Source organism: Herpailurus yagouaroundi, unplaced genomic scaffold (genome assembly GCF_014898765.1).
Source record: "Herpailurus yagouaroundi ecotype Mexico unplaced genomic scaffold, PumYag 100, whole genome shotgun sequence".
Classification (NCBI taxonomy): Eukaryota; Metazoa; Chordata; class Mammalia; order Carnivora; family Felidae; genus Herpailurus; species Herpailurus yagouaroundi.
This window is the reverse complement of record NW_024412391.1, coordinates 85,024,541-85,042,730: the sequence shown is the minus strand read 5'-3', so window position 1 is coordinate 85,042,730 and position 18,190 is coordinate 85,024,541. Positions and strand designations below refer to the sequence as shown.

General features: G+C 42.7%; 1 long non-coding RNA gene across 1 annotated transcript in view; it reads left to right on the top strand.

The window, feature by feature from the left end:
- The window catches only part of LOC121028911 (uncharacterized), a 230,656-nt gene that overhangs the window by 190,988 nt on the left and 21,478 nt on the right, over nucleotides 1-18,190 (top strand). The window lies entirely within an intron of this gene.

Below are 18,190 nucleotides of genomic sequence, written 5' to 3'. Positions count from 1 at the left end.
GAAGGAAAGAAAGAAAGAAGAAAAGCAGGAAGGAAGGAAAAGAAAGAAAGAGGAAGAAAGAAAGAAAGAAAGAAGAAAGAAGGAAAGAAAGTCCTACGCTGCTCTCAATTAGAAAAGGGCAGGAATAGGAACTGGAAAGAGGAGAAAAGGAAGAAGATGCAGTTGCTCAAGAGATGGCCAAGCAACATGGGGCAGTTTCCAAGAGACTCTTAAGTTGTCATGTTCGATCTTGGGATGCATTCTCTGTTGTCTGTAAATTCCCTCTGTCTTCCCCCAACTGCAGTAAAGACCTTGAATAATTTGCTTGCAGAAATAATGGAAAGGGGTTGGATCCATGCCTCCATCAGTGCCAAAATATGGATAATATGGAATAACAGCAAGTGAGGTGCAGAGGATGATTCAGCAGTGTCTGCAAGCCATGACTGGAGGTGACAATGAGAACTGGTACCCCTTCAGGAATTCACAGTACACAGGTAATGAAGGCAAAATGCTGGTCATGGAAGAAAAACAAATCCAGAACAAGAGACTCATGTATTGGGATTACTCAACACTGGAATTCATGGCTGGGAAGTGATTGTTAATGGAGGCTTGTGAAAAAACAAAAAAACACCTTTTGGATTTAAGGACCGAATGGCTGAGTTGAGTAAAATGGAATTCATCCTACATACTGGTGAATGAGCATTTGCCCAACACATTCCATTAATGATGACTAGAGCGTTCTTGCAGGACAAACTTCACTTCAAATTCCTTAACAAAACATTCTTGCTGTGGGGCAGGTACAATTTCTTTAAGGAAGCTATAGCTGGAAGTGCCCCCCAAACCCTTCGAAGATCTTCCCTATGTGGTTCTCTCTGAGCTCTCTCCTCCCTTAAAGGGGTTCAGCATTGGACCACGTGGAGTATCAGCCAGGTAGGATAAGTATGAGAATTCTGCTTTCAGGTAGGGCCATGAAGATTTTAAGGACCTAAAATAAGTCCAGTATGACCAAAGAGTGACCCAGGAGGCAAATCCTTAATTAGTACTAGGTTACAGCCAGGAAAAAAATAAGTCCAAGTGTCAGAGACTATGAACTGAGCCAAATCAGGCAACTTGACTGGAAGTTAAGAACTGCACCGAATGAGAGAGATTTCAGAGATAGCACAGAGGTGACTGTCTCCAATAAGCTGCCGGGACCCTGGCTTGCCAGACCTGCTGTCAGCCACGTGTTTTGGGTTTCTGGATGAGCTGGTTCAACTTAAACGTATAGGTTCAGGACAAAGTGTCTTGAGGAAACAGCCCAGAGAACTCAATGAGGGCTGAATCCTCATGGGAGTGACAGAAACCAATATGACTCAAGCGTTCTTGCTAATTCACCAAATCCATGACCTAGGCTTTGTGGTACCATTGAAAGAACATCAAACAAAAGAAAGAAAAATGGTGGATTCCCAATTCATCTGATAAGTTATTAGTCTTTTTTTTTTTTTAATTTCAAGAGACCCATTTTTATGTTCTGAGCCTGTAAACATTAAGATAAAAAAAATGCCTACCTTTCTAGACCATTCGTGAGGATACAATAAAGTATATCTGTGAAAGTAGATTATGCAATGTTCAGTAAATACTGGTTTAAATCTGTTCCTCCTTCCCTTTTTTCTTCCCTCCCTCTCTCCCTTTCTTCCCCTGTTCTTGCTGTTTACCCTCTGCAGTAGATACCCTAGAAGCATCACTCTCTGAGCATCAAACCCACCAAGACTGCCAATTCAGTCTTATTTTCCAGTACTCACGTAGACCTTGCCACAGTGACCTTCAAGTGCATTAATCTGCTGGCTTCCTCCCACACCAGCTCAGTGAGGGTGATGCTCTATGCCCACATGGACGTAAGCAGAGGGTGATTGTAACCCTGAGTCAGGGTCCCTCAGGGAAGAGGAGCAGAAACCTCAGTAAACTCAAAGCATGTGTTTTCTATGTCAGGAGACAGCATAAGGGAAAACCATCCATCAACTGTTTCCATTACAGATGCGGGAGACCTTGCTGAGAGCACCCCTCCAATCACTGCTCAAGCCTCCCTAAAGGTAACTCATTCCCCTTTGTCCTGTGGCAAATCCATGTTCATAGTCCAAAGGATGTGGATTTGGTAATATCTTCTAAAAAGAAGTTACCCACAGAGTTATAAAACAGGGTTCAAGACCATATTGACATTCACATGAGCAAAAGGGTGCAGTATTTCTTTGGTGAGCAGATGAGAAGGACAACTTCAGCCCAGGGAAAAGTTTTGGAGGCATTTGCAGAAGGGTGGTGGCTGAAACCATGCAACAGGTGAGATCACTCAGGAAGAGGGTGGAAAGCAATATTTTAGCAGAAAAGAAAAATTACATTGAAAGGCTAGTCAGAGTAACTGGAATATAACAGAATAAACTAGTATCTTCAAACAACCAAGGCTAAGAAGTTCCATAAATTATGAGTGGTAGGGGCCTAAGAGTACAGCTTAACATACAGGTTGAATAAGATGGAGAAACATTTCAATGGTTTCCTCTTTCTCCTAGGATAAGTTCTCAAATTCTTCACTATGCGCAAATGCCTTTCAGCCTCATCTCATGCCATTCTTTCATTTTCCTACCTCCAACTCTCTTTTCCAGCCTCTAATGGAAGCTTTAATAGAGCATTCTTTTAGTTCCTGTAATGAATCACATTCCCTTGTACCACAGGGCCTTTGTACATGCTGTTCCTCTGCGTGGAATACTCTTCTCCTAAAGTGCACTTTAATTGGTCCTTGCAATTCCAGATAAAGCATCATTTCCTCTGTGAAGCCTTTCCTGACATATCCAGGCCAAGTCAATTCCTTAATTATATGCTATAATAAAATCATATTTCTTTCTATTCTAGAACTAACCTCAATTTATAATTTTTCATTCATTTGTGTTATTTGATAAAAATATTTCACCCACTGGATTGTAAGCTTTTTTTAAATTTTTTTTATTGTTAATTTATTTTTGAGAGAGAGACAGAGCACAAGTCGGGGAGGGATGGAGGCAGAGGGAGACACAGAATCTGAAGCAAGCTCCGGGCTCTGAGCTGTCAGCACAGAGCCCGATGCGGGGTTCAAACTCACAAACTGCAAGGTCATGGCCTGAGCCGAAGTCAGATGCTTAACCAACTGAGCCACCCAGGCACCCCAGATTGTAAACTTTTTGAATGCGAGACTCTTAGTACAGCCCTCAGGATTTTAACCAAATAGCAGTTATGGCCAATCATAATCATGTCTGGTGTGGAAAGAGACTTTATGTATTCTCTGACCATTAATATATGCCTAAGCAACCCCATCAAAGTCACCGTGGTGTTTCTCCATGATTTGGTACTCAAGATACACCCTGGCACATCTCAAGCCTAAGAACTTGCTGGCTCGGCTGATACAAGATAAGCCATAAAGCTGATTTTCTAGCCACTACCTTTTAATCTTTGGAAGGGCTATAGACTCCTTTAAGAATCCAGTTAAAGCTATGGATATTGCAGTGGGTTGAATTGTGTCTCCTCCAAAAAGATATGTTGGAATCCTAACCCCCAGTTACCTGTGAATGTGATCTTATTTGCAAATTAGGCCTTTGCAGATGATCAAGGTTAAAATGAGGCCATTATGATGGGCCCTGATCTAATATAACTGATGTCCTTATATGAAGACGAAATCTGGACACAGAGACAGACACATACAGGGGAAAATGATGTGAAGAGACAGCAAAAGCAGCATCTGTAAGTCAAAGAGTACCTGAGGACCCCAGAATCTAGGAAAGAGGCTTCTAGCCCCCAGAACTACAAGACAATAAATTTCTGTTGTTTAGGTCACCGAGCTTGTGGTCCTTTGTTAAGGCAGCCCCAGGAAACTAATACAGAGCCCCTGTATCACACAACTCTGCACGTAGCTTCAGGGTGGCCACAGACTCACTAAAGCCCAGGTTAATAGTTCCTGCACAGACATTGTAATATTCCTGCACCCAAATCCCCTGGGATAAGGGCAAAGAAAGAAGAGAGAGAAGAAAACTGGCATCAGTAACTGTTTGCTACATGTTCAGCCTTAGTTAGACACTTGGCATTTGTTTCTCCATTGAACCCTCATAGCCACTCCGTGTAGTAGATGTTAGTATGCTCATTTCAGACGGAAGGAAATCGAGACCCTGGGAGACTTAACATCATGCACAAGTTCATGCATCTAGAGAGCAGTTGTGCTGGGAATATGGCCTGAGTTTGTTTTACCCTGAAACCAATGCTTTTTCCATTCTTACCCTGCCTCTTAGCATGAGTGATATGTGAGATCCAAAGCACATGATGTGTGGTTTCCGGGGTTATGAGGCTACCGAGAGACCAGGGTTATACATGTGTCAGTGGCTTCGAGGGAAACAAGAGAATAGCTTTTTAAAAAAAACTAAAGAAAGACTCTTCCTTTCTACTGTTTTCCTTTCGTTGTGTGCCACTATAATTTCTTTTGAAATGAGGATTTTGGTGTAGAAGGATTTTTGCCTTGCTAGGCAAAGATGGAGACAACAAAGGATTGATTAAGTCGTACTGATGGTAATTATCAATAGGAAGTTTAGGATTTTTAGGGATGGGACGGTAGTATAGACGAGACAGCAAAGCAAGTCAATCTCTCATTCATCAAAAAACTCACCCACTCAGTGGCTGGCTCCATGTTCTTCAGACAAAGTCTGGCCACACAAAGGCTTCCATCTAGAGGGGGAAACCAAGTCATAGCAGTCAATACAATAAAGTTAAATGTTGTATTATAAGCAAGAAAGAGTGTACTACATAGCAAGTAGTGGGGTAACTACCCACTTCTAGGTGGGTAGAAAACTGGACCTAAGTTTATCCCAACGTCTGAGTAATGATTACCCTGGTACCAGGAGATGAGAGAGAGGTGGTTCCGGGCAGAAGAAACATGTACAAAGGTCCTGAGGCAACAGAGAACATAATACAGTTGAAGACCTGAACACAACTCATCACATCCTGAGTGTGGAATAGGAAGGGCAAAAAAGTAGGCAGTGGAGGGGTTGCAGGAGCTAGACCCTAAAGGTCCCTGAAAGCAGCTGTGTGATAGAGCTGTCTCTGGTTTCCTCCAGAAATCAGGAGCTGTGGGAAGCCATCACAGATTGGCAACAGAGCTCAGAGTACTAGAGAGAGGGCTACTGGCTATGGCTAGTCAATTCACCTCTCTGGGAATCAGTTGCCTCACCATAAGAGGTAACAAGGGCCATCATAGAGACTAAATGACTCGTTCCATGGAGTACTCCGAGAATTATACTTTCGGCAGCATCAGCTCCTGTATGATAATAGTAATACAGGCAAGACCCGCTAGAGGCCTGTGTCACTGGCAGGTGCTGTTTTCCAAACACGACGCCTTTCATTGCACCTGTCTCCTGAACACTGCTCCTTGATGGCAAGTGCGGCAGTGGTGCTGGGCCCACAGCCCCGCTGGATCATACACGAGTTTCCAACAGGTGTGGCCTATTGGTCAGAGAGGGAGGTATTTCCTTCTACCATCCTCACAGTCAAGGTCCTAGTTGGTCACAGGCAGGCTGTCCACAGGCAATTCGTTGGGCAGGGGCAGCAGGCCGAGTCCAGGGTATAAGGCATTTAATGGTGAGCTGTGGGCCAGTGGCCCAGGGAGGCCCACACTCTCTGTCAGGTTGGAGCTCACCAAAGCTAATCTCACTTGGCCTTGTGGGATGGTGAGCGTTGTTGTAATGGTTTTGCTGAACATCTGAACGCATCTGAATCTTTATGCCATAATTCTCTGTTTTGCAGCTGTAAAAAAAAAAAATGTTTATCGATTTTTGAGATAGCACAAGCAGGGGAGGGAAAAGGGTAGGGGTGGGACGAAGGACCCAAGGCAGACTCTACCCTGACAGCCGCGAGACTGATGTGGGGCTCGAACTCAGTGAACTGCGAGATCATGACCTGAGCCAAAGTTGGATGAATGCTCAACCAACTGAGCCACCCAGGTGCCCCTGTTTTGCAGCTTCTAAAAAAGCTTAAAAGCTCTTGGGTTTTGCTTCATTGAGGCTGGAAGGAGGTAATACTTAAAATTATCACCCTGCTTCACTTGCCGTAGAAAAATGTCAGAAAATTCAGTTTAGTTAAGGCCTTCCCTCTTGTCTCCTTCAGGTGCAATTTTAGAGCCAAAATACATGTGGGTATGAGTGACAGCTCTTCCAAATGTGCAGTGCCATGGGACATGAAAGTTAAGGTCACATGTATGCTGCTCTCATCTCCAGCATCAGGCATCTGAGAATGGGGATGGAACCCAGAGATGTATGGGAACCACATAAAGCAGATTCTCCTTGTTCTGAAGATTTATTTCATTAAAGACAGAATCTCATATGTGCTGAGTGCCTGCATGGCACTATTGTAGTTCTTTGCCCAGACATTATCTTTTACTCTGATAAACCGGTCAAGTAATTATTAGGAGTCTCATTTTTATGGCTATGGAAAATGTCACCCTGAGAGGTCGATAGATTGGACCAGAATCTCACATGGGTGGTTTGACTTAAAAGCCCACGGGTTCCCTGTCCCTTGTTGTAGTTCAGCTTCATTGCTTTAGGCCCGAAGCTCTACATAGTGGTTAGAGCCTGACCTGTGTGAATCCTGGCTGTATCACTTCCTGGCTCTGTGGCCTTGACCTAGCTACTGACTGTTGCTGTGCTTCCAGTTCCTTAACTATAAAATAGATACTAAAAATATCCATCTACTAGGACTGTTATGAGTTAAGTGAATTAGGACTTATAACATTCTTAAGACAGTGCCTAGTGATTAGTAAATGCTATAAACAAGTTGGCCATTACTGTTATTATAACTAGAAAGAGTAGCTTCGTCAGGGGAAATCATCCATACCTGAATTCAAATGCTGATTAGGTCATTCATTACCTGGGACAAGTTATTGAAACTCCCCATGAGCCTGAGTTTTCTCTTCTTACTTCTTTAAAGCGTTTTGTTAGTATTAAGTGAAATCCCATTTATAAAGCGTGTAACAGATGGCTTCACGAGTAATAGGATATTGCCCAAGGTCTCTGGGATAAAAGTAAATACGTATATAACAAATAAATACATTTTTTTAAAAGACAAAGAATATTCAATATGCAACCACGAAATCTCATTCCAAGAAATCTTCCCTAGAAGAAGAAGAAGAAGAAGAAGAAGAAGAATCCTCCCAGGCAGATACATGAGAACTGTTGGTTTTTAAAAACTGTTTTCCAGTAAAAGCTCATTCCATTATTTGCATCTGTCACACCCCCTCCCATTTCCCCCACAACTTCACTAAGGATAGGGATGAACTGAATAATACCATCTCTGTCCCATGATTATCTACCATTATTGCTGGCATCCTGAAATAGAGTACATCCAGAGAATTCTAAAGGAGACTTACAGTCATTAAAATCTTCAACCTCAAAGTTTATTCAGCTTATCCTCAGCTACAACTAGGATAATGGAAAGATGGGGATTTGGTGACATTCCTTGATGGGGCTAAGCCCTAAATCCTAAATTGTAGCTGTGGTTATAGGCCCAGAACCCTCTAGAGGCTCTTTCTTCTCAGAGTTTATTGTTTTATAAGTTTAGTTCAATTAGCAAATCTATATTGATCTTTTACTTATGTGAATAACTACAGTGAATGTAAGAAAAGTTTAAAACAGGGACCGCACTTGAGAAAAATGAAGTCTAGCAGGGAATCCGTGAATCAGCCTCACATTAAAAGTAGTAAATGAGGGGCACCTGGGTGGCGCAGTCGGTTAAGCGTCCGACTTCAGCCAGGTCACGATCTCGCGGTCCGTGAGTTCGAGCCCCGAGTCGGGCTCTGGGCTGATGGCTCAGAGCCTGGAGCCTGTTTCCGATTCTGTGTCTCCCTCTCTCTCTGCCCCTCCCCCGTTCATGCTCTGTCTCTCTCTGTCCCAAAAATAAAATAAAACGTTGAAAAAAAAAAAAAAGTAGTAAATGACTGTCCGGGTCTGGCTGGGTGGGGTATTAAAGCCAAAATATTTGGTATTGTTACCAAAGTGTCCCTTAAACACTGGCGGAAATGTGATTAAAAGCTTTTCAACGTAATTTTATTTTTTTAATTGAGATACAATTGACACATGACATTATATTAGTTTTAGCTATATAACGTAATGATTTGTTATTTGTACATATTGCAAAGTGGTCACCACATGTAGTTAACATCCATTCTTTTCTTGTGAAGAGAACTTCTGAAATTTGCTCTTAGGAACTTTCAGATACATAATACAGTGTTATTAACTCCAGTCACCATGCTGTACATTACATTCCCATGACTTATTTGTTTTATAATTGGTGGTTAGTACCTTTGGACCACCTTCACGCATTTCACCCCTCCAGCCCCCACCCCTGATCTCTGTATCTATAAGTTAGGATTTTGGGGGGTGGGAGGGATTCCACATATAAGTGAGATTATATGGTATTTGGCCTGGTGGAAGGCGCAAGGGATCTCTCTCAGGCCTCTTTTTTTTTTTTTTTTAATTTATGTTTATTTTTTTATTTATTTTGAGAGAGACAGAGAGAAAGAGTGGGGAAGGAGCAGAGAGAGGAGGGAGACAATCCCAAGCAGGCTCCACTGTCAGCGCAGAGCCCCATGTGGGGCTCAAACCCATGAACCGTGAAATCATGCCCTGAGCCAAAGTCAAGAGTCGGACACTTAATCTCGGGCCTCTTTTGTAAGAACATGAATCCCGTTCCCCTAATTGTGTCCCAAAGGCAACTTCTTATATCATCACCTTGGAAGTGAGGATATCAACATGAATTGGGGAGGAAACAAATATTCGATCTATAGCAGGCCAATTCTCCATTAGTAAAAGAAGGTGGGGGACGCCTGGGTGGCTCAGTTGCTTAAGTGTCCGACTTCGGCTCAGGTCATGATCTTGCAGTTTGTGGGTTCAAGCCCCATGTCTGGCTCTATGCTGACAGCTCGGAGCCTGGAGGCTGCCTTGGATTCTGTGTCTCCCTTTCTCTCTGCCCCTCCCCTGCTGGTGCTCTGTCTCTGTCTTTCTCTCCCTCTCAAAAATAAATACAAACATTTAAAAACAAATTAAAAAACAAAAAAGAAGGTAGTGGCTGGCTTCAAGTGCTGGTGGCTCTCTAAACTTTGTCCTCAGCACAATTCCATGCAAAGAAAAAAAATTCAATTGGATAACCTATTACGCAGCATCACAGGCAGACATGGCCATGCGTATATGTACATTGTAACTAATCAATGTTCCTTATAGTGCTAATAGTTCACACACACACACACACGCACGCACACATTACTCTTCTAGACCGAGGAAAGATTTTCTCTTGCTTTCTTTATCCGGTTCTCTGAACCTGATATACATTGAATCGTGACCAACACTTGACTAGAATATCCTTGATTCCTTCTTCCTCCTCACCTTCCACATGTAATCCATCAACCCATCCCACTGGCTCTACTTCCAAACACATCCTGACTCTGGTCCCTTCTCCCCAGCCCACCACTGCCACCCCTGTGCAAGCTGCCACCATCCCTCCCCTGGGCAACCGCGACAGCCTCCGCTGTTCTCCCTTTCCCTCCCACTCCCCTATAGTCCACTTTCACACAGCAGACAGAAGGATCTTTTTTTAAAATACAGGTCAGATTTTTCAAGTCCTCTGCTGCAAACCTTCCATCAGCTCCCCATTGTCCTCGTAATAAAGTCCACACTCCTTGGGGCACCTAGGTGGCCCAGTCAGTTAAGCGTCCAACTTGCGGCTCAGGTCGCGATCTCACAGTTCGTGAGACCGAGCCCCATGTCAGGTTCTGTGCTAACAGTGCAGAGCCTGCTTGGGATTCTTTCTTTCTTTCTCTGCCCACCCCCCTCTCGTTTATTCTCTCTCTCTCTCATAATAAACCAATAAGAACTTTGAAGTCCACATTCCATGCTATGGCCCCCAAGCATCTGGGATCTGGCCCTTGCCTGTCTCTTCAGCCCCATCTAGAATCACTCTCTTTGAAGGTCTTGCCCACAAAGCTCCATCCACTTGGGCCTGTACATTTCCTCAAACAAGATGAACTCCTTGCACACAGACACTGGATCTTTCCATGACCAGTTGCTTCTTGATGTTAATATGTCTAGTTAAAGGGCACTTTGTCAGAGGCCGTGGCATGACCATCTGCATTGGAAGTAGCTATTTTTTCACTCTGTTCCATCACCCTCCTTTTGTTCTCTGCGTCGTTCTTGTCACCCTCTGGCTTGTAAATGGTCCGTCTGTGCCTGCCTGCCCGCTCACTGCCAGAATGAAGCTCCCTGGGGTAGGACAGTACCTGTCTTTGTTATGCCCAGAATTCGTGATCCCCAAAGACCACTAGGGAGCCGAGTCCGATGCAAAAGCAAAGAGCCTTTATTCGAGCTAGCTCGAGCTCCATCCCCTACCTGCACCGACGCAGCGGTGAGACACCAGGGAGAGAGAGCGAGTTTCCAAAGGACGAAGGTTTTATTGGGGCCTGGGGGCAGTTGGTGAGGTAATGGCTATGGCCTCAGCCGATTGGCTGGGGAAGGGTCCTGGGGAAGGGTCCGAGTCCTGTTAGGCAGGTGAGGGGGGGTTACTCAAGGGGAGGAGGTGTGGTCAAGGTGAAGGACACGGAACAAGATGGAGTCGGCCGGCGTAGGCCCGCCCTTTCATCTTGTCCCTCATTGTATCCCACTGCCTGGAAGGAAGTCTCATACACAGGAGGGTCTCAGTAATGCTTAATGAATGGAGGGGTTCCTGATAATTTGGACCGGTGATGGAGTTCAGAAAATAGCTGTTTCCCAGTAGGGGAGACACCAGCTGCTTTCTGACTGGTCAGGCCAGACCTTTGGCAGGAGTGGTAGTCATTGGTGGGAACACTTTTCTACCTTATTCATACTTACTCTGTTCTTCAAAGCCTCAGAAGTGAAATGGCCATGACCCTTGCTCAGCCTAGCGCTCTAATGGCTAGTTAGTGATAACTCTTACACACCTTGGCAAACTCCTGATGGACACTTCTTGTTTCCAGTACTATTGTAACTTTATATTTTTGTTTGTTTGTTTGTTTAAGTGGACATTTGACCATGAAATTGGGGGAAAGAGAAGAAGGTGCCACCACAACCCAGCTGGCAACCAAACAGAGGTGATAGTGACATAGTTTTATATTCAGCCCATGTTCAAAACTGATGGTAGAGAATTGTGTTTTCATGTATTCATATTAGCCTTTTCTTCATTTAATAAATGTGACTCTTATAAGTAACATGCTAATAGCATACACCTACCAGATAAAATAATACTTTAAAATTGTTATCAGTTATCCTCCCAAGTCAAAGGCATTTGAAGTGCACCTCAGTCTTCTCATTTAAGAGATAGGAATAATGGTAATAATAATAGTATCTAGCTTAAAGGTTGTTGTAAAGATTAAATGAGATAATCAGCATAAAACTCTGATGGAGACCCTGACAAAAAGTAAGTGCTGGTTAATGTTCTCTAAGATTGAGGTTAATATTATTTTGATTTTCTCTATCCTTGGTGCATTGTATGTAAAATGCCAAGAACCATGGGAACCATAAATATTAAGAGAAGGTCACTGTTATTTTACAAACTAAGGTTATCATATCCCTAATTGTACCTGAGTGTGGCTCGGGGGCACACAATTCTGCCTGTGGGTATGAAACAATGGAGAATAGACATGGATCTCAGAAAGCAGGCCAGTTAATGGGCCAAGGTGAGCCCCTAGAGGGCACCAACTTCATGGGTCATTATAAACCACATCTAATCCTCTTATGACTTACAAGGTCACAAAAATTTGATTTTGTTGATTCGTGGAGGATTGGTCAGACTCTCAGGGGAAATTCACCAAAGGTGGGAAGTATCTAACATTCTGGGTGCCTATTACTTGCCAAGCCATCTGTTACACACTTTATAAATGGGATTTCATTTAATACTAACAAAACCCTTTAAAGAAGTAAGTAGAGAAAACTTAGGCTCATGGGGAGTTTCAATAACTTGTCTCAGGTAATGAGTGACCTAATCAGCATCTGAACTCAGGTATGGATGATTTCAAACCGTCGTCCTTTCTATTATACCACACAGCCTTTCTCAGATGCCGAAATATAGTAAGCAAGTTAACTTTGATAAGGGGCTGGTATATATGTTAGAACAACAATGCATTATTTTACAGTGGTGTTTTCAGCCATTCCAGTGAGTGGAATACTTAAATCTGCCACTTAGGACATTCATGAGATTTCTCGAGAAGTAAATTTTCAACCAGAAAGGAATCCACCAAGTCTGTAAGAATATTCCAGGCCACGAAGTGTACTAAATTCTGCCTGACCCATACACCTGGCTAAATCTTCCTCTTGGTTTTGAGCGTTCTTCTTCGTGCAGGTTGGCTATGGCTGTGACCTGCCAACGTCTAAAGAAGGTAGCATTAGGCACTGAGGCCGATACTTTCTTCCCATGCTCTTGCTCCTTTCCTTTGGGGCCAGTGGGTCTGCTCTCTATGCCCTTTTGCTCAACTGGGAATGCTAAGATTTATGTGAGCTGCGGTTCCTAATATAGTAGACAGACTTAATAATTTAGTTTGCTCCGGGTTGAAGCTTCTTTGGCTTCTACTTCCTCCAGTTGGTCCAGCCTACTTCCCTAGAGTTCTACAGAAGTACTTGGAGGCCAAAGCCCCAGCTCAATAATGGTAATGATTCGCTTGGCCCTGCCTTCTGAGCTCGCGCCTCTGTGGATCCTTGACAGAAAGAAGTAAAACCTGGGTATTCCTGGATCTTGGCCAAAGTAACAACACATGACTTTAATCTTATACTTGTCCCCAACATTCTCCATGTATCTGCCAGATCCCATCATTTTCTTTCCTGGACACAGTTAGGTAAACACTGCCAAATCCTTGGTCTTTGATTTCTTTTTTTTAATATATATGTATTTTTTATGTTTTTATTTTATTTTTAGGAGAGAGACAGGGCAAGCAGGGGAGGGGCAGAGAGAGAAACAGAATCGAAAGCAGGCTCCAGGCTCTGAGCTGCCAGCGCAGAGCCCGATGTGGGGCTTGAACTCACGGACTGCGAGATCACGACCTGAGCCGAAGTCGGATACCCAACCGACTGAGCCACCCAGGTGCCCCCTTGGTCTTTAATTTCCTAACTAAATTCCATGTAAACCAACTTCTTTCTGCTAAAACAAAATGATGACATTCCAGTGCACCCACCCCATCCTGGCACCTGGCTGGGACTGCATTCCTGTGACAATCTTGCTTTAGTTGAACTTTATGATTTCTCCAGTTTTCCAGCCCTGGGCAGGCAGACCTTCTCCTTCTGTGGCTTGAATCTCTGAAGAGCTCATTTATCCATTCGTTATGAGTTGGTCCTATTCTTTCTATCACAGAGTTTAACCTTATTTCCAAGTTGGGAGGCAACTAAGTTTTAGCCCATTTATGTCTGACTTCATTCAGTAAAAGTGTTACTTCTACTCTTCCAGCGACATATGGGATTCATCTAAATGGACAATTTATTAACAAACTTATTTTTTAACAGACTGCTTGTACTGAATGACTATATATAGCAAGAATCTGGAAAAAACTTTATCTCCATTCCAGGAACATCCACTGCAAATACCATACTAAATTCTTTTATTATCCAAACTATATGAATTATCTAAATTGTTTCCCGCTCTTCCTAGCCCTTGACTGAGGAAATACAAAGTTCTCATGCGTAAACTAGGAAGATAAGGGGGTTAAGGAAGAGTAAGATAGACTAGTGAGTTTTCAAAGTCATGTGGTAACCCGTTGTGATCCAAGAACTGTCTGCATAATAATACAGTTCCATAAAGATTAAACCGAAAAGTGTCCCACTAGGTTCAATTATTGCACATCTGAGCACACCAGAATACTGAACATTAGTTGCTCTTAGTAGACAAAATAAAAATCATTTTACATTTAATGAACTGAAAAACAATATTCCCCAGGCCAGTAGGTTTTCTCCTTCAAGATATTTTCCTTCCTCTTTAAATGGCAACATCTACTATTAGGTGCAGAGATCCCAAGCATGGGAATAATTCTGAATTTCTGGTAGAAGGGGCTAGCAGTTCATGGTTCAAGGAAGAACTGTCACTATGGAAATGCTAACTTAAAGGGGAGCTATCTGAACTGAAAATCACTAAAGTGTTGCTTCAGTAATGGCTTGAGCTATTCTCATGTTTATTCAATACACATCAATAGCTTTGGATTGAGAATTTATGATGATAAACCAAATGATGTCTCCTCTTTTTCCTCCTCTTCCTTCTCTTCCTTTCCTTTTCCTCTCCTTCCCTTCCCCTTTCTCCTCCTCAATCTATCATTATTTTTCACTTCTCTTTGCTATTTGGGATATACATCGTGTGTGCTAGAATGTACAGGATTTCTATAATCATGATATATGATGATATTACATAGGACACATAAGGAGTATTGGGACCCATCTGAAATTTTTGCAGTGCTATTGGTTGATTTTTATGTAGCATGAATTCTGGTGATAAGAACTTGTGTGTAGTTGCTGATTTGAGGGGAAATTATAAAAGCTGGTTAAGTGAAGGGCAGTTTAACCAAAAAGAAACTTCATAAGAGCATACAGCTTTGTTGGGCTTGAGACATCACTTTGAGTTCATCATCACTTCCATGACGCTAATGTATACCCTAAATCATTAAAGTTTCCCGAGGTTGTGCAAGACAGACCAATCTATGTATTCACTTTATTATTATCCCCAAGCCCTCAAAGAGGCTAGAGCTACTAAGAAAATGTCGTTTAACACTTTAGGCTCAAAAGTTTCTGCCAAAACAAAGAGCCTTGCTGAAAAGAGACAAACTTACGACCGTTGATCACACATACATATTGACCAATGTGATTACAGAATGTTTCAGAAATAACTTTTTTTTAAATGTTATTCATTTTTGAGAGGGAGTCAGAGCATGAGCCGGGGAGGGGCAGAGAGAGAGGGAGACACAGAATCCAAAGCAGGCTCCAGACTCTGAGCTGTCAGCGCAGACCCCAATGTGGGGTGCAAACTCAAGAACCATGAGTTCATGACCTAAGCAGAAGTTGGACACTTAACCGACTGAGCCACCCAGGCACCCGAGAAATAACTTTTATCTGAGTCTGTTGCTCATCAAAAGTTTTCAATGTAATTTTTTAAAAACTTGGTTTTTCCTGAAATTCTGCATATCCTAATGGAATTTGATGAAACTTGTCTTTGATGAGAAACTTATCTCATTCCATAAGATAGGACAAATATGGCATGACTCCAAGCAAAGATACCATTTCCACCACAAGGAGTAGAACAAAACCAAGAGACCCTACAATGATATAATATATATATATATATATAATATATATATATATATATATATTATATATATTAGTTAACTATAAACTTCAGTAGTTTAGGTTGGTGCCTCCTGGTTGGGAAACTAGTACCCAGATTGAGTACAAGCAGATTGAGAAGTTACTAAATGAAGTACCTCAGGTTCAAAAAACCACTTCACAAAATAACTCTTTGACTTATTATTTGTTTTTTTGATAATTTTCTTTGCTGAAACTATAGAGCTCAGCTGAAAATTACACTGATGGCAGTCATGTTTTCGTAAGAAGAGTACCTATTTTGCCATCAAAAATTATCCTAAGAGGGTGCCTGGATGGCTCAGTCAGTTAAGTGACTGACTTTGGCTCAGGCCATGATTTCATGGCTTGTGGGTTCAAGCCCCATGTCAGGCTCTGTGCTGACAGCTCAAAGCCTGGAGCCTGCTTCGGATTCTGTGTCACCTTCTCTCTGTCCCTCCCCTGTTCAGGCTCTGTCTCTCTCTCCCTCAAAAATAAATATTTTAAAAATTTTTTACAAATTATCTTAAGGAGGGATAAGAACACTTAACTATGTGATTTGAACAAATGCATGTTAAAATAAATAAAGAGTATGCCATTGGGAATAAGGTAGCTGCCATGGCAGCTTAGCACATACACACATATGTTCAGATTACCTAAATACTGAGTATGTTGTATTCATTGAAAATTGTTACTAACTTATAGAATAATTATAGCCCACTTTTCAATTGCTGAGACTATATTATGTTTTCCACCATTAAGTATGAAATATATTGTAAATATGCATTAATTTTTGCTCTAATGGAAACAATGTAAACTTGTAAATTGGGATTCTGTAAAAGTGAGCATCACTTTCCCCCAAATTATAGGCCCAATTTTTTTTCGTCACCTGTAGCTGAGCTAATAATTCTGCTTTAAAACAAATAAAAATCTGGGAATGCAAGCTGGTGCAGCCACTCTGGAAAAGAGTATGGAGGTTCCTCAAAAAACTAAAAGTAGAACTGCCCTACAACCCAGCAATTGCACTACTAGGCATTTATCCATGGGATACAGGTGTGCTGTTTCGAAGGGACACATGCACCCCATGTTTATAGCAGCACTATCAACCATAGCCAAAGTATGGAAAGAGCCCAAATGTCCATTGATGGATGAATGGATAAAGAAGATGTGGTATATATATGCAATGGAGTATTACTCGGCAATCAAAAATAATGAAATCTTGCCATTTGCAACTACGTGGATGGAGCTGGAGGGTATTATGCTAAGCGAAATTAGTCAGTCAGAGAAAGACAAAAGTCATATGACTTCACTCATATGAGGACTTTAAGAGACAAAACAGACGAACATAAGGCAAGGGAAGCAAAAATAATACAAAAACAGGCAGGGGGACAAAAACATAAGAGACTCTTAAATGTGGAGAACAAACAGAGGGTTGCTGGAAGGGTTGTGGGAGGGGGGATGGGCTAAATGGGTGAGGGGCACTAAGGAATCTACTCCTGAAATCATTGTTGCACTATATGCTAACTAATTTGGATGTGAATTTAAAAAAATAAAAAATAAAATTAAAAAAAATAATAATAATAAAATAAAACAAATAAAAATGTATTTTGGTCATTATCCTAGCACAGTTCTTGGTAGAAAAGATTATCGATGCCGGAATATCCATATATAAAGCCAGGTTTGTGTTTTAAAGAGATGCCTTTAAATCTCATACATTATTCATGAGACTTTGAGGCAGCTCTTTGCCTCCTCCAGCTGATGTCATTTTAGCTCAATGAGAACAGCCAGGACACCATTCCTGCATTGAAGGTGCTTTCAACTGAGGGAGGAAGACAAGACCTACATACTTGGAAAAAGTGAAGAACACCCTTTGTATTACAGGTGAACACGCAGGCAAAGGGATTTCAAATCACAGAGGGGTGGGGCGCCTGGGTGGCCCAGTCCTTTGAACACCCAACTCTTGGTTTCTGCTCAGGTCATGATCTCACAGTTGGGCTCCATACTTGGGATTCTCTCTCTCTATCCCTCTCTCTCTTTGCCCCCCTCCTGTGCTCGTGCCCTCTCTCTCTCTCTCTCTCTCTCTCTGTCTCAAAATAAATAGACTTTTAAAAATATATAAAAATAAAATCACAGAGGGGACACTGAGCGGGTGGAGTTTATAAAGGAAATGCAGCAAGAGGTAAGTAAATGACCTTCCAAAAGGTGTGGAGTTTAGGTGCGGTGGCAAATTAAGAGTACTTTGTCAGAAACACCCTCAGAGATCCCAACTCTTTGGCCTTCTTGACACATTTGAATAATTTTAAAACGTGCCACAACTTTAGGAAGTGCAACATTATCTCCAAAAGCAAGACTTCCTGCCAGAAAGTCACCCTGATAAGGGAGCCGTGGGGGACAGAGAGGCCAGGCCTCCTCGCCTCCCCGTGGGCCAGCAGGAGCAGGAGGGCTGGCTCTGACTAGGGATGGGCCTTCCGAGTAGAAGGCGGAGGGTAGAGAACATGCCAGCACTTTCGTGGGTCCTGGAAACTTGTCTCGGGAGACGTAGAATTGGCTCCCAGGTGGCCTGAACGTCAGAGACACGTGACGCAGGGTGTGCCCAGCATGGCGCTGGGTCCTCCTCTGGATCGTCATCAGCAATGCCACGTCGACAGATGAGACCCTCTTGTTTTTGACTCTGATGTCCCAGAGAGTGGTGACTAGGGAAGGCCTCCTGCCACCCAGGGGGACCCAGGCCTCGCTTCTCAGGCTCAGGTGGCAGTTGGGAAAGAGCAGTGTGAGCAGAGGCTGGGAAAGGAGGGAGGCCTGATCCACGGGACCGGGGGCACCACGCTAAGGAGTCTCCCCCGCACTTTGACACAGTGGGGACC